The sequence below is a fragment of the Xyrauchen texanus genome, chromosome 8 (assembly GCF_025860055.1).
Source record: "Xyrauchen texanus isolate HMW12.3.18 chromosome 8, RBS_HiC_50CHRs, whole genome shotgun sequence".
In the NCBI taxonomy this organism is placed as follows: domain Eukaryota; kingdom Metazoa; phylum Chordata; class Actinopteri; order Cypriniformes; family Catostomidae; genus Xyrauchen; species Xyrauchen texanus.
The window spans coordinates 20,274,068-20,285,997 of record NC_068283.1 but is presented as its reverse complement, the minus strand read 5'-3'; the positions used below and the strand labels follow the sequence as shown (position 1 = coordinate 20,285,997).

General features: G+C 38.0%; 1 pseudogene; it reads left to right on the top strand.

The window, feature by feature from the left end:
* The window catches only part of LOC127648087 (acid-sensing ion channel 2-like), a 220,689-nt pseudogene that overhangs the window by 180,058 nt on the left and 28,701 nt on the right, over positions 1–11,930 (top strand).

Genomic DNA, 11,930 nt, shown 5'->3' with positions numbered 1-11,930 from the left:
GCAAACTTTCATTTTTACTAATAATGTCTATCTGTTAATAAATTGCTATTTTTAACTCTGATAAACAGATGTTTTTTAAGACTTAATATATTTTCATTACATAATACTATAATATTAATTATTATTGAAAATTGATGGAGAAACATATTTTGTGTGAAAATAAATTATAACGCAGGGTTGTTTTGATTAAAATTAAGTTTTTTTTAAAAGGTTGTGAGGGAGCCTTTTACCCCACACTTGCGGTAAAAAGCTCCCTCACTTGGGGTAAAAGGCCCTTAGGGGGTTTAAAGTGACATTATATAGACACCAGGGCAAGAGTTACAGTGCAAAATTTGTCAACTAATGCAAATAATTTTGAGACAGCAAAATGCTTTTTTGAGTAACAAATTGAGATGAGGCTTACTCAAAATAACTACTTCAGAAAAAGTCAACAATTTCCTGTTAATTTGAAACACATTTGGCATTTTATCACATCTCAAGTAATAAACAAACTAATCTCTATTATGATTGGAGTTAATGTGAGCCCACTTTGAAAATTTTTCATAACAAATCTATTCACCCCACTTAATTTTTTTTTAAAGGGATATAAATGGGCAAGGAAAAGCGAGAACCGGCTTGACAATACAAATAATAGTTTAATGGAAAACTTAAACAAAAGACACATACACACATGGTGGTCAGCTGACCGTAAACAATCTCTCTTTCATCGCACCACCCTCCTTAGTCAGCCTTTATCCCTCTCGGAGGCTTAATCAGCCTGACAAGGGACCGGGTGTGTATAATCACGACCCGGCCCCGCCCTCCACCCTGTCACAAATGTGATGAGCCTTTAGCCCCTGCAACAGTACTATCTTTAAAATTATTGGATAGTTATTTAATTATTCAATTGATTTAATGACCTTAATCAAAACTGAAAATGATAGATTAGTATTTTGTCTAAAAGGAAACGTGTTCATTTTAGGGATTTTAGAAAGCTACTTTACTTTGTAACATTTAAAAAAATGTAAAGAATGTATAAAATTGCCTCAAAATCAAACTTTACACAATTTACGTGAAGATCTCATTGATCAGAAATGTTTTGCAGTCCATAGTATCTGACAGGTGTTTTGGAAAGTGCTGTGGTATTTTTGTTGCTATTTAGTGCCTTTTTCCCCACAGAGACTTTAGCCCCATTGTACATTAGCCCCGTTGTACATTAGGGGTATTTTTGATACCTTTGGTCCCAAAGCAAGGATAGGTACACAAAATTTGCTCTCTTTTTTCATGCACACACACGTTTATTTACTTCTTGTGTTGAGTTTGACTGGGTGAAGGTTGGGTTTGTTTTTCTCTTACTCAGAAATATTTGAAGAACATGTTTTCTGCGATTCATTATTAATTTAAGAAGGCTGAATAAAGAAGAACCTTTCTTTTACAGTAATACTTTTTGTTTTCTCTCTTTGTTTCTTTCTTGTCTCTAGGTGATTCTCCATACTGCACTCCTGAACAGTACAAGGACTGTGCTGAACCTGCTCTGGGTGAGTGTGGTCTTTACACAATCACATTTCTACACATATCTACTGCCATTTATTAACTCATAGACAGCCTACACTCTCTGTCTAGGAGACTTACACACCGTTTACACTGATATCGAGAGGCATGATGTGATGCATCGAAACAAGAATGTTCCTTTTATAATCAATGAAGTATAAACTTTATATCTGATTATGAAATCTGTCTACACAGACTAGTTTTAGACTAGACATGTTTTAAGTGAAGCTGTACTTAAGAGTCCGTCTCATCAGCTAGACTGTCTGAACATATGCAACGTATTCCCTTATGATTCAGTACACTTGACATTGCGTCACTAAGCTGATGCTATGGGGGAGTGTCCTTGTGCAGAAGGACAATAATGACAATAATGACAGGATTGGCTATAGTGTTTAAACCATGCCCTTTTAGGCACTAAGCTTTTTGGTATAAAAGCGGGCATGCAAACATCATTTCTATGAATTTCTTTACTTCAAGACAATGATTCATCTCTTGTCTAAAAGCCTTCTACTACTTCGTGGTCGACATACATGAGTCAGCGGGTGGGATCTTCACTGCAACGAGAGAACACTCCGTGCACCTGCACTGTTCTGGTGAACATTACAGATCCACATGAGAGCTGTATTCACTGTCTGGACTGCTCCCACGCAGACGCAGCTCTCCTACAGACAGACTGGCCTCAATGTGAGGGCATGAGTCTCAAGATGCTTCGCTCGCGAATCGCCCTCATTCTGAGATTCAGGAAATTCAGCCTCCCGTGCACAACCGAGGGATCACAGGTTGAACTTGTGCCGGCACACACCCACAAGCCCCTCAGTCTCCATATACTGCGTTTATGCCGATACAGTATGTGCATGACGAGTTTCGGCCCGCTGCAAGAGTACACGACCTCATAACGTTTGGCGGTTATGAAGCTATGGATGATGATGTTATGTCTCTCGCTGCATCTGGTGAGTGGACAAAGGATGCCGCCCCTTCATCCAGTGAGAGTGAGCCACTGACAAGGAGATGTTTTGCATCTTTTCAAGTGTCATCCTTCCAAGCCATGTCGACTGACGTCTGCACTGGCTGAAAAAGCATATGGCGCTGCTTGGCGCGATGGCGCTGCTTGGCGCTTTGCAATCTGTGGTCTGACCACAGAATTTGCCAGTGTAGCACACAGAGATTCATTTTATTCCATTCTGGATGTAACCAATGTCCCTAATAACATTCTTTCTGTTTATATTCTTGTGTTATATAGTGTAACGCACAGAAAAATGTGATAGAGACTGCCCCAGACTGTGACGCATACGGTTGGATTTACAGCCGTTATTTCCTCATTCTAGAGAAGGACGGCAGGCTTCGGCTCATTCTAGTTTTGAGATGCTTGAATCGTGCGTGCGATGCGCCCATTTAAAATGTTAAATCTGAAACAGATCTTATCACATTCGTCCTCAAGACTGGTTTGCGTCAATAGAAGGAAGCATACTTCTTGTACCATTTGCACCATGTTACAGGTGGCTTTTTAGATTCACGTTCGAGGGAACTGCATATCAATTTAAAGTCCTTCATTTCAGGCTGTCTCTGGCTCCCCGCATGTTCATGAAATGTATCGATGCGTCACTCGCCCCATTGAAAATGAATGGTGTGCGTGTTATGAATTACCTCGGCAATTGGTTTTTACTAGCCAATCAGAGGCAGTACTGAGCGAACTGATACTGAGCGAATTTGCTGTTTGCCATATGGAAAATCTGGTCTAATGTCAACTGGGCAAAAAGCACACATTTTCCCAGCCAGTAAATCTCCTTTTTAGGAGTTCATCTCAACTCTTTGAGCATGCGTGCACACCTCACAAATGAGTGCATACAGACCTTCTTCGGTGTCTGTCTCAGTTCAAACTGGAAAAACATTACAGCTGAATTCATTTCAGAGAATGCTGGGTTTTATGGCTGCAACATCTGCCGTCATAACATTAGGTCTGTTACACACAAGACCTCTTCAGTACTGGCTCAAGCCATGTTTCACATTGCGCCTGGAGCCTCGGGCACATGTGCATCACAGAGACTTGCAACTGTCTCGCTGCTCTAGCACCATGGACAGCACCGGCCTTCTACCAACAGGGTTTTATGATGGGTACAATTTTCATATGGAAAATGCTGACCACAGATGCATCCAACACAGTTTGGGGTATGGTGTGTGATGGATGCCTGAATTTCGACACCTAGACAGGTGCAAAATGGGCATGGCATGACAACCGCCTAGAGCTATTGGCTGTCTTTCTAGCTTTGAGAGCTTTTAATTTTGACATTGTGAATCACAACATTCTGAATTGTTCAGACAACATAACAGTAGTGGCATATATAAGTTGCCAGTAATCTCAGGCCCAAATATGCTGGCGAAATGCAAGCATGCATTTCCCCTGGTTTGCCTCCTTCATTCTGACATCAGCAAAGTCTGAGTGGACATGGAAACAGTTCTGTTATTTGTGCCATAATGGCCCAATCAGTCCTGGTTTCTGGAGATGGTAGAAATACTGAATGCGCCTTCACGGGAAATACCGCTGAGGAGAGACCTTCTCTCTAAGGGTGTGTTCACACTTGTAGTTAGATTTTCTTGGTTCTCTTGGTCTGGACCAAAAAAGAAAATGATACATTTAATCCTGGTTCGCTTAGTGTTCACATTGGCATTTTTAAAACCGAACCTAAATATACAAAACAAAAGACATAAGAATAAGTTAACAACCTGATTGGACAGCTTTTATGATGTGTATTTTGTGACAGAACTTGCCGAACATCCAAAACAGTGCTGGCTGCTGGGCAAAATGTGCTCGTTGGACCCAATTTCCCTTAACCTATCACGGTACATTTTGAACGCTTGAGTATTTTTGTACGTTTTTTACAGTATTCTGGAAATATACTCGTTGGACCAAATATTAATAAGGAACTTTACCTCCTCATTGCTCCATATTTGCCCTCTGATCATTTCGTTTTGCGTACACCGCTCTTACATCTATTTCTATGTCATCAAATCACGTGATTTTTAGGGTTGCATCTTGTTACATCACATCCTGTTATTGGTCTGTTTAAACGTCTTTGGTCCATGCTGTGTTCATATATCAGTCGAACCGCACCAGAATTCATTTTGCAAGTGGGGTCCACTTGTTTGGTGCACACCAAGCTTCAGATGGCAGCATTCACACTTGTTCAAATGAACCGCACTAACAGAGCAATCGCACCAGAGTTCATTTGAATCAAACCAAACCTGCCAAGAGTGAACACACCATAAAACACAAAGTATGATTTGACATCTACCAATTTGGCATCCATATGTGGCCTTTAAATGGAGAATGAGCCAAAATTGTCTCAGTCGGTTATGAACACAATTTCCAGGTCTTTCAAAAAACCACGCCCCTCTGAGCGCAGGTGGTTCACCTTCAAGCCTTTTTCCCTCCTCCATTTAATTCGGATGAGGAACAGTCCTTGCATTTGTTATGCACTTTACAAGCATTACACACATACGTTGAGCACACCTGCCAATTCAGTCTGTCTGACCAGCTCTTTTTGTGCTATGGATGATGCACAAACTCAGTTCTCAACTCAACTCAATTTTATTTATAAAGCACTTTCAAAAACCACACTGGGTAACAAAGTGCTGTACAAGGAGTAATAAAAAATAAATAAAATCACATTAATACAGCTTAATAAGATAAAATCTACCTAGTACAAATTATAATGCAATTAATTAAAAGCTAGGGAAAATAGATACGTTTTTAAGGCCCCCTGGAAAGAGAATAGAGACGGAGATGATTTTTTGACCAATGGAAGCTCATTCCAAAGTCTAGGGGCTACCACCGCAAAAGCTCTATCACCTTTAGTTTTTAGGCGAGATCGAGGAACTGACAGACACAGCTGATCACCAGAGCGGAGAGACCTTGAAGGTTGATTCAAACTTATTAAGGCAGAGATGTACTCAGGTGCAAGACCATGAAGAGCCTTAAACACATACATCAACACTTTGTACTTGATTCTGTGTTGGATCGGTAACCAATGTAGTGAAATCAAAACTGGGGTGATATGGTCTCTTTTCCTGGTTCCAGTTAAAAGCCTAGCAGCTGAATTTTGGACCAGCTGCAGGCGAGAGAGAGAGGCCTGACTCACACCCAGATACAAAGCATTACAATAGTCCAATCGAGAAGACACAAAAGCATGCACAACCTTCTCCAAATCATCAAAAGAAAGGATGAACTTCAACTTTGCCATAGTTCTAAGATGGAAAAAACTATTTTTAACAACAGTATTTATTTGTCGATCAAACTTGAGCTCAGAGTCAAAAATAACACCCAGGTTTTTTACATAGGGAAGTTTTTTCCCTGGAAGCAGTGACAAATTTCTTTCTAAATTTACCTCACATACCCTTTGACCAACAACAATACACTCTGACTTATCCTCATTTAATTGAAGAAAGTTGTTTGCCAGCCAACACTTCACATCGGCCATGCATTTATGCAGAGACTCAAAAGAAGGGTGCTTCCCATGTTTAATAGGAAAGTAAAGTTGAGAGTCATCAGCATACAGATGGTAGTGTATGACATTCTTATCAAAGATCTTTCCTAATGGAAGCATGTAGAGCGAGAATAAAACGGGTCCCAAATTGGAGCCCTGAGGGACCCCACATGTTAAAGTAACAACTGATGAAGAACAGTTCTCTAAGCAGACTGAAATTGTTCTACCCTTCAGATATGAAGAGACCCAAACCAAGGCTAACCCCTGAATACCAACCTGGTCTCTTAGGCGATTGATAAGTATGGCATGATTAACCGTATCGAAAGCGCACTAAGATCCAGCAGCAGAAGACCAACAGGACTACCAGAATCCACACCTAAAAAAATATAATTTAAAACTCTCAACAGAGCTGACTCTGTGCTATGACCAGCTCTGAAGCCTGACTGAAATTTATCGAGCAAATTATTGAAGGCTAAAAAATCATTTAATTGTGCAAGCACCGTCTTCTCTAATATTTTTGACTTAAAGGATCATTTTGATAGACAAAAGGAATGTCTGTCTCAAAACAAAGGCTTTCTCCCTGGATCGTTGATGTGATAATCCTGGTTTACGAGTCGCAGGGTGCAAATTGCCCAATTTGTGTTCAAGTACAAATACATTTCCTTCCTGACTAGGTACGTGAAGGGGTTAATTCATACTATATGACCATAGATCATATATATATATATATATATATATATATATATATATATATATATAGATATATTCTGAGTCAATCACTTGTGGCATACTCATGTCGATCACCATCCCGCGGGACTGCGGCGTCATGTTTCCTCTCTGGGAAGGTCATGTTGTGTAGTGCAGTGTGATGGGAATCTGTTCTCCATAGCGTCAGCTTAGTGACACAATGTCAAATGTACTGAATCTTAAGGGAACGTCTCGGTTACACATGTAATCTTGATTCCCTGAATTAAAGGGAATGAGACATTGCGTAAGCTGGCCGCACTATGGACTCAGGGCTTTTTGAGGTGCAAACAATGCACTCTTTGTCCCTCAGTCAGAAAAATCAGAGGAATGGTGTTTGCACACCCACTTTTATACCGGACAGCTTTGCGCCTAAAAGGTGGGGCTTAAACACCATAGCAAATCCTGCCGTTATTGTAGAAATGTTTCAACTAGGTTGTGTAGAAGGACACATCCCATAGTGTCAGCTTAGTGACACAATGTCTCGTTCCATTTATCCCAGGGAACCGTGGTTACATATGTAACCGAGACGTTTTGAATCCTGATTGTATTACTGCACAAAATAATTTACACACACACACGTAAAATCCAACAGGTTTCTGCTCTGCAGGCCCTTATGACTATCACTGTGACCCTCTACAAAATCCAATTACATGGATTTCACAAGAAAAACATATGAAAACAGCAGCCACTGTACCTCTTTCATTCTCTGCTTTACATCTTCCTCACCTGTAATAGCAGCACTTTGTTCTCTGTTCTTAAGTAGCTACTTTAGAGAGGATAACTATTGTATTATAAATAAAACTGTAGTGGAAATGTATTTGCTTGTGTGTGTGTTCTGTGCATCTCTGGATAAGTAGATTTAAGGCAGTGAGCAATATCAGAACCTGTCATATCAAAACCCATTTAACATAATCTTTGCCAGCTTCACCAATTTAGACTATATTAACTCTTTGTGGAATAATTTGAATTTATTCTTTAGTTCTCTTATAACTATAATTATTTAGAACATTAAACCATTTTGTAAGTCTTTTCAGATGTCGATTTCTCTTGACACAGAGACTTCTTTATTGAACTTTATATTTCCCTATGAGCATGCCCAAATTAACTAATTATCCAGGATAAAAACAAAGCCATAAACTGTTCTGTGCAACACCTCTACCAACAGGATGTAGGCTGGCCCTCATTAACTCTCTCTCTAAGTAACCATCTGACAGTATACAGAGGTGTATCCCACACATAATAAGCAAGTTGGCTCCATGCTCACTCATTATCTTCCACTAATGAGGAAATTCAAATTAGAGCTCAGCTAAGACTTTACTTTTTCTCGCTGTTAATGTATTCATTACACAAACCATGTCCAGCAGCTGTGGTTGTCTAATTTTACACTCATTTTTATGTAAAACGTTTTTGTTTGAATTCAGTGTGCTTTGCAGAAGATAAATTCGAAACAGACATTCAAATAACCTGAAGAGAGGCATGATTCTGAACTAGTGGAAGAGATTCTGAATGAGTGGAAGAGAATGGACAAGTAAAGGCACAACGGCACAGCAAAAGAGGCTGAACAGCTTGTCCAAAAACTTTAGCTGCTGGCATCAAAATGCTTGACAGCTGGTTCTTATCTTTGGCAAAGTAGAGAGGAAATTATCAGGCAAATAGAGGTATTAAATGGGGAATTTATGTATTTTAAAAAAGAAATACAAAGTCCTTTCAGAATATTTAGGATAGGCAATTATGAAGATCACTCAGGAAAAAACATAGAATATAACACAAGAATATAACAGAAAGAATGTTATTAGGGAAATGGGCTACATCCAGAATGGAATAAAATGTACTGCTTAATATACACTGCATAGTATATACATTATTGTATACTATAGCTACTATTGAAAAATTTCCTGTGAAAAAGTATACACCTTAAACATTTCAAAAAGTAGTATATTACACAATTTTAACATATCCTCATGTTTCACATTCACTTGAAACTTTCAAAATAAATATTACCAATCTACTTATAATTTTTTCATCCAATTCTGTGCATAAATATTTAAACTTTTGGCAGTCCAGTCAAAAACAGGGCCAAGACGGAATATCAGAATAGACACAGAACCTATTAGTAAGCTCAAGTACTCTGACAAATTGATCCATGGTGCTCATGTGGGCAAGGCAAGTTCAGATTTAGCTTGCAACATTTCCTGATCCCATTCCTCCCTCTTTCCCGATTAATTATTGTTCTCTTTCTGCTATTCTATAAATAAAATAGGCCCCAAATTAAATTAAACAAATAAAAAATATGATTGTTATCACATAATTTGTCACATTGGAAATTAAGGGTCAAATCAAGTGGACTGCATTAGAGAATATAGTATTCCACAGATTGTATACTACACATTTGGACATGAGTAGTGCTGTAGGTCATCCATATTTTTCATGCATACAGAAAATGTGCATGCTGTGCACAGTACACATACTAAATGCAAAAGTACTACAAGTGTATGATAGCATGCAATACTAAATAGTTTTTATAGAAGAACATTTTGGGTTCAGAGCAAAGGACCTGCTAAAGGCAACGCTTACAGAAGACGGTTTTAATGGGTCTCTATGGGGTTTATGTCGGGTGTGAACAGTGCTGTGAAATTAATACAGAGTGATGAATTTAAGGGGAAATTGTCACCATTATGAGTGTGTTTGTGGGTTTGGAGGGTTACTTTTCAAATTAATTCCACTTCATGAATACATGCTGTAAAATGTAATTTGTAATGTATTTCGTTAGATTACTCAAGGTCAGTAATGTATTCGAAATACTTTGGATTACTTCTTCAGCACTGGTAGATTTTTTCACTTGTTTTGACTACAAAAACTCTGTAAAACGTATTGATTACTGTTGTAACCTCCATTCCCTGATGAAGGGAACGAGAAGTTCTGTGTGTTGAGTGTTGATGTAGTGACATTAGGGGTCGCTCTTGAGATCCCCGAACACCTCCCATCTCATTGGCCTTTTCTCAAAGCATGGGAGGTGTTCAGGGCTCTCAAGAGTGACCAATATCATCGAATGAGTGACAGAAGGGGAACCTAAATATCTTATGCCGTGTTGTTTCTAAAACAAGGATCTTTTTCATATCTATTTTTACAGGAAAACAATACAAAAATTATTATCCAGAATAAGATTTTTGCCCTAATATCAAAGGTCTTACTAGAAAAAATAAATTATGATCCAACGTGAATTTTCTTGATAAAAAAAATATGATCGTGCCTGGTAACATGGGCATTTAAAATGGCTAGAAATAGCATTTTAGCTCAGCGTAAACCTGACAATTTACACAAGGCATATTTCTATTTCTTCTGCTCCAAACTTACTTCAAACGTACTTCTCTGTCTGCTCGTATGAATGTAACACATGATAAGAAAGTGTCAATAAAACAAATGACAATAAAATTCAAAGTAATCTCTTACTGGAGTGGAATACAGTTACTTATATTTTGTATTTTAAATATGTATTCCCGTTACTTGTATTTTGTTACTCCCCAACCCTGTGCGTGTGTGTATAGAGGATGTCAAACATGACTTAATTCTTTAATGAAATTGCATTACTTTAGCACTGTTTTAAACAGAGTAGGCATGAGAGAGGGATAGAATGTGGGAAAAAGAAATAGAAAAGGGCAGGGATGGATGAATTTTTAAATGTTTCTCAGAAATCTCCTGGTTATGTAAGTTACAAACTGATTAGAAATTGTAGGACATCATAACCAAGAGCAACAGATTTAAGCTCTAGACAACAGGTAAGAAAAGAGCTAAGGAATCCCTTTTGATTCTTTATACTATCCACCTTTATCACAGGCAGTGAAATTACCCATTATGCTTAGCGTGTTCTTCCAATGGGGATGCTACAGACTTCCGCTTTGCAGCTTATTCCCTTTACCAAGCATTGAAATATCACTAACAACAGTTAAAAACTAGTGAACAGTCTGTGTTTACATAGCGTAAATGTCTTTCCTACTAAAGGCCAGGGGAGGACATTTGGTTTCGATGGCAATTCCTGAATTGATAAGTACAAAATTACATACATTTACAAGAATAATTACTGGGCTCTAGGGCTCTCTTCACATGTCCTGTATGCATGTGTTTGTGAGTGTGAATGAGAGAGAGAAACAGACATACAGCACACAAAGAGAGAGAGACTTCACATATATGACGCGCTATATTTAATTATTTTTTTTAAGCAGTTCAATATGAAAACAGCCAAATCACGGACATTAGGAAATCTAGAATTTGCTTTTTAATGTTCGAAAAAAGAGGAAACAAGTTTGAAAAAAGGATGTATATTCATAATAAATTATTCAGATTTGAGGCATGTACCTTTGCATTATTGCTGCATAAACATAATCTCTGATTATTACATCTGGTTTGATCGCAGATTTTGGGGGGCTTTTCATTGTGACATTCATTTTCCAGTAGCCTTTTAGCCACCTGTAGCTGTTATAACACCCTATAACATAGTATTAAGAAGTGTGTACATAGGGGTGTACATAGTATTAAGAAGAGAGGAGTCTGTTGTACACCAATGTTGATCCTTACATTTTCTTTTCTTTTAAGGATCCACTTGATCCTAGTAAAAATTCCCAAAGGAATTTCATAAAAATCCTTTTGCAATTTAAATACATCATATACAAAATAATAATAATAATTTTATAATCAAATAGGATATTCAGTATTTAAAAACTGTTGAAGCTCCTCTGTGATTTCCTTTAACTGTCCAGTATCAAGACATTATTGCAATCTAATTACATTACAAATGTATTACAACCTTTGAAAATCTTTGATAAAGATGACACAATATCCAGTTGAATACTCTAGAAACCAACTAAGAGGCAAAAATCCTTTATGAATTTCAAGTTTATCTAGTAAGACCCTTTTATTCTGAGAGAATTCAAATTTGATCCCATTTGGATCCTTTAAGATTGGTTTCCGAAAATGATTTTTTTGACTGCCAGCAGACATACCTTTAACCTTACTTTAACACTTACAAAAAGGCTCTTTGGTGTGTTTAAACTCTTTATCGCTCATCTGAAATCTAAATGCCACCACAGATATATTCAAGACAGATGCTTCTAGAAGAGCTTTCCCTGTCAATCATTTAGTCTCCTATTCGTCAAGAAGTTTTTCAAGACTGTTTGA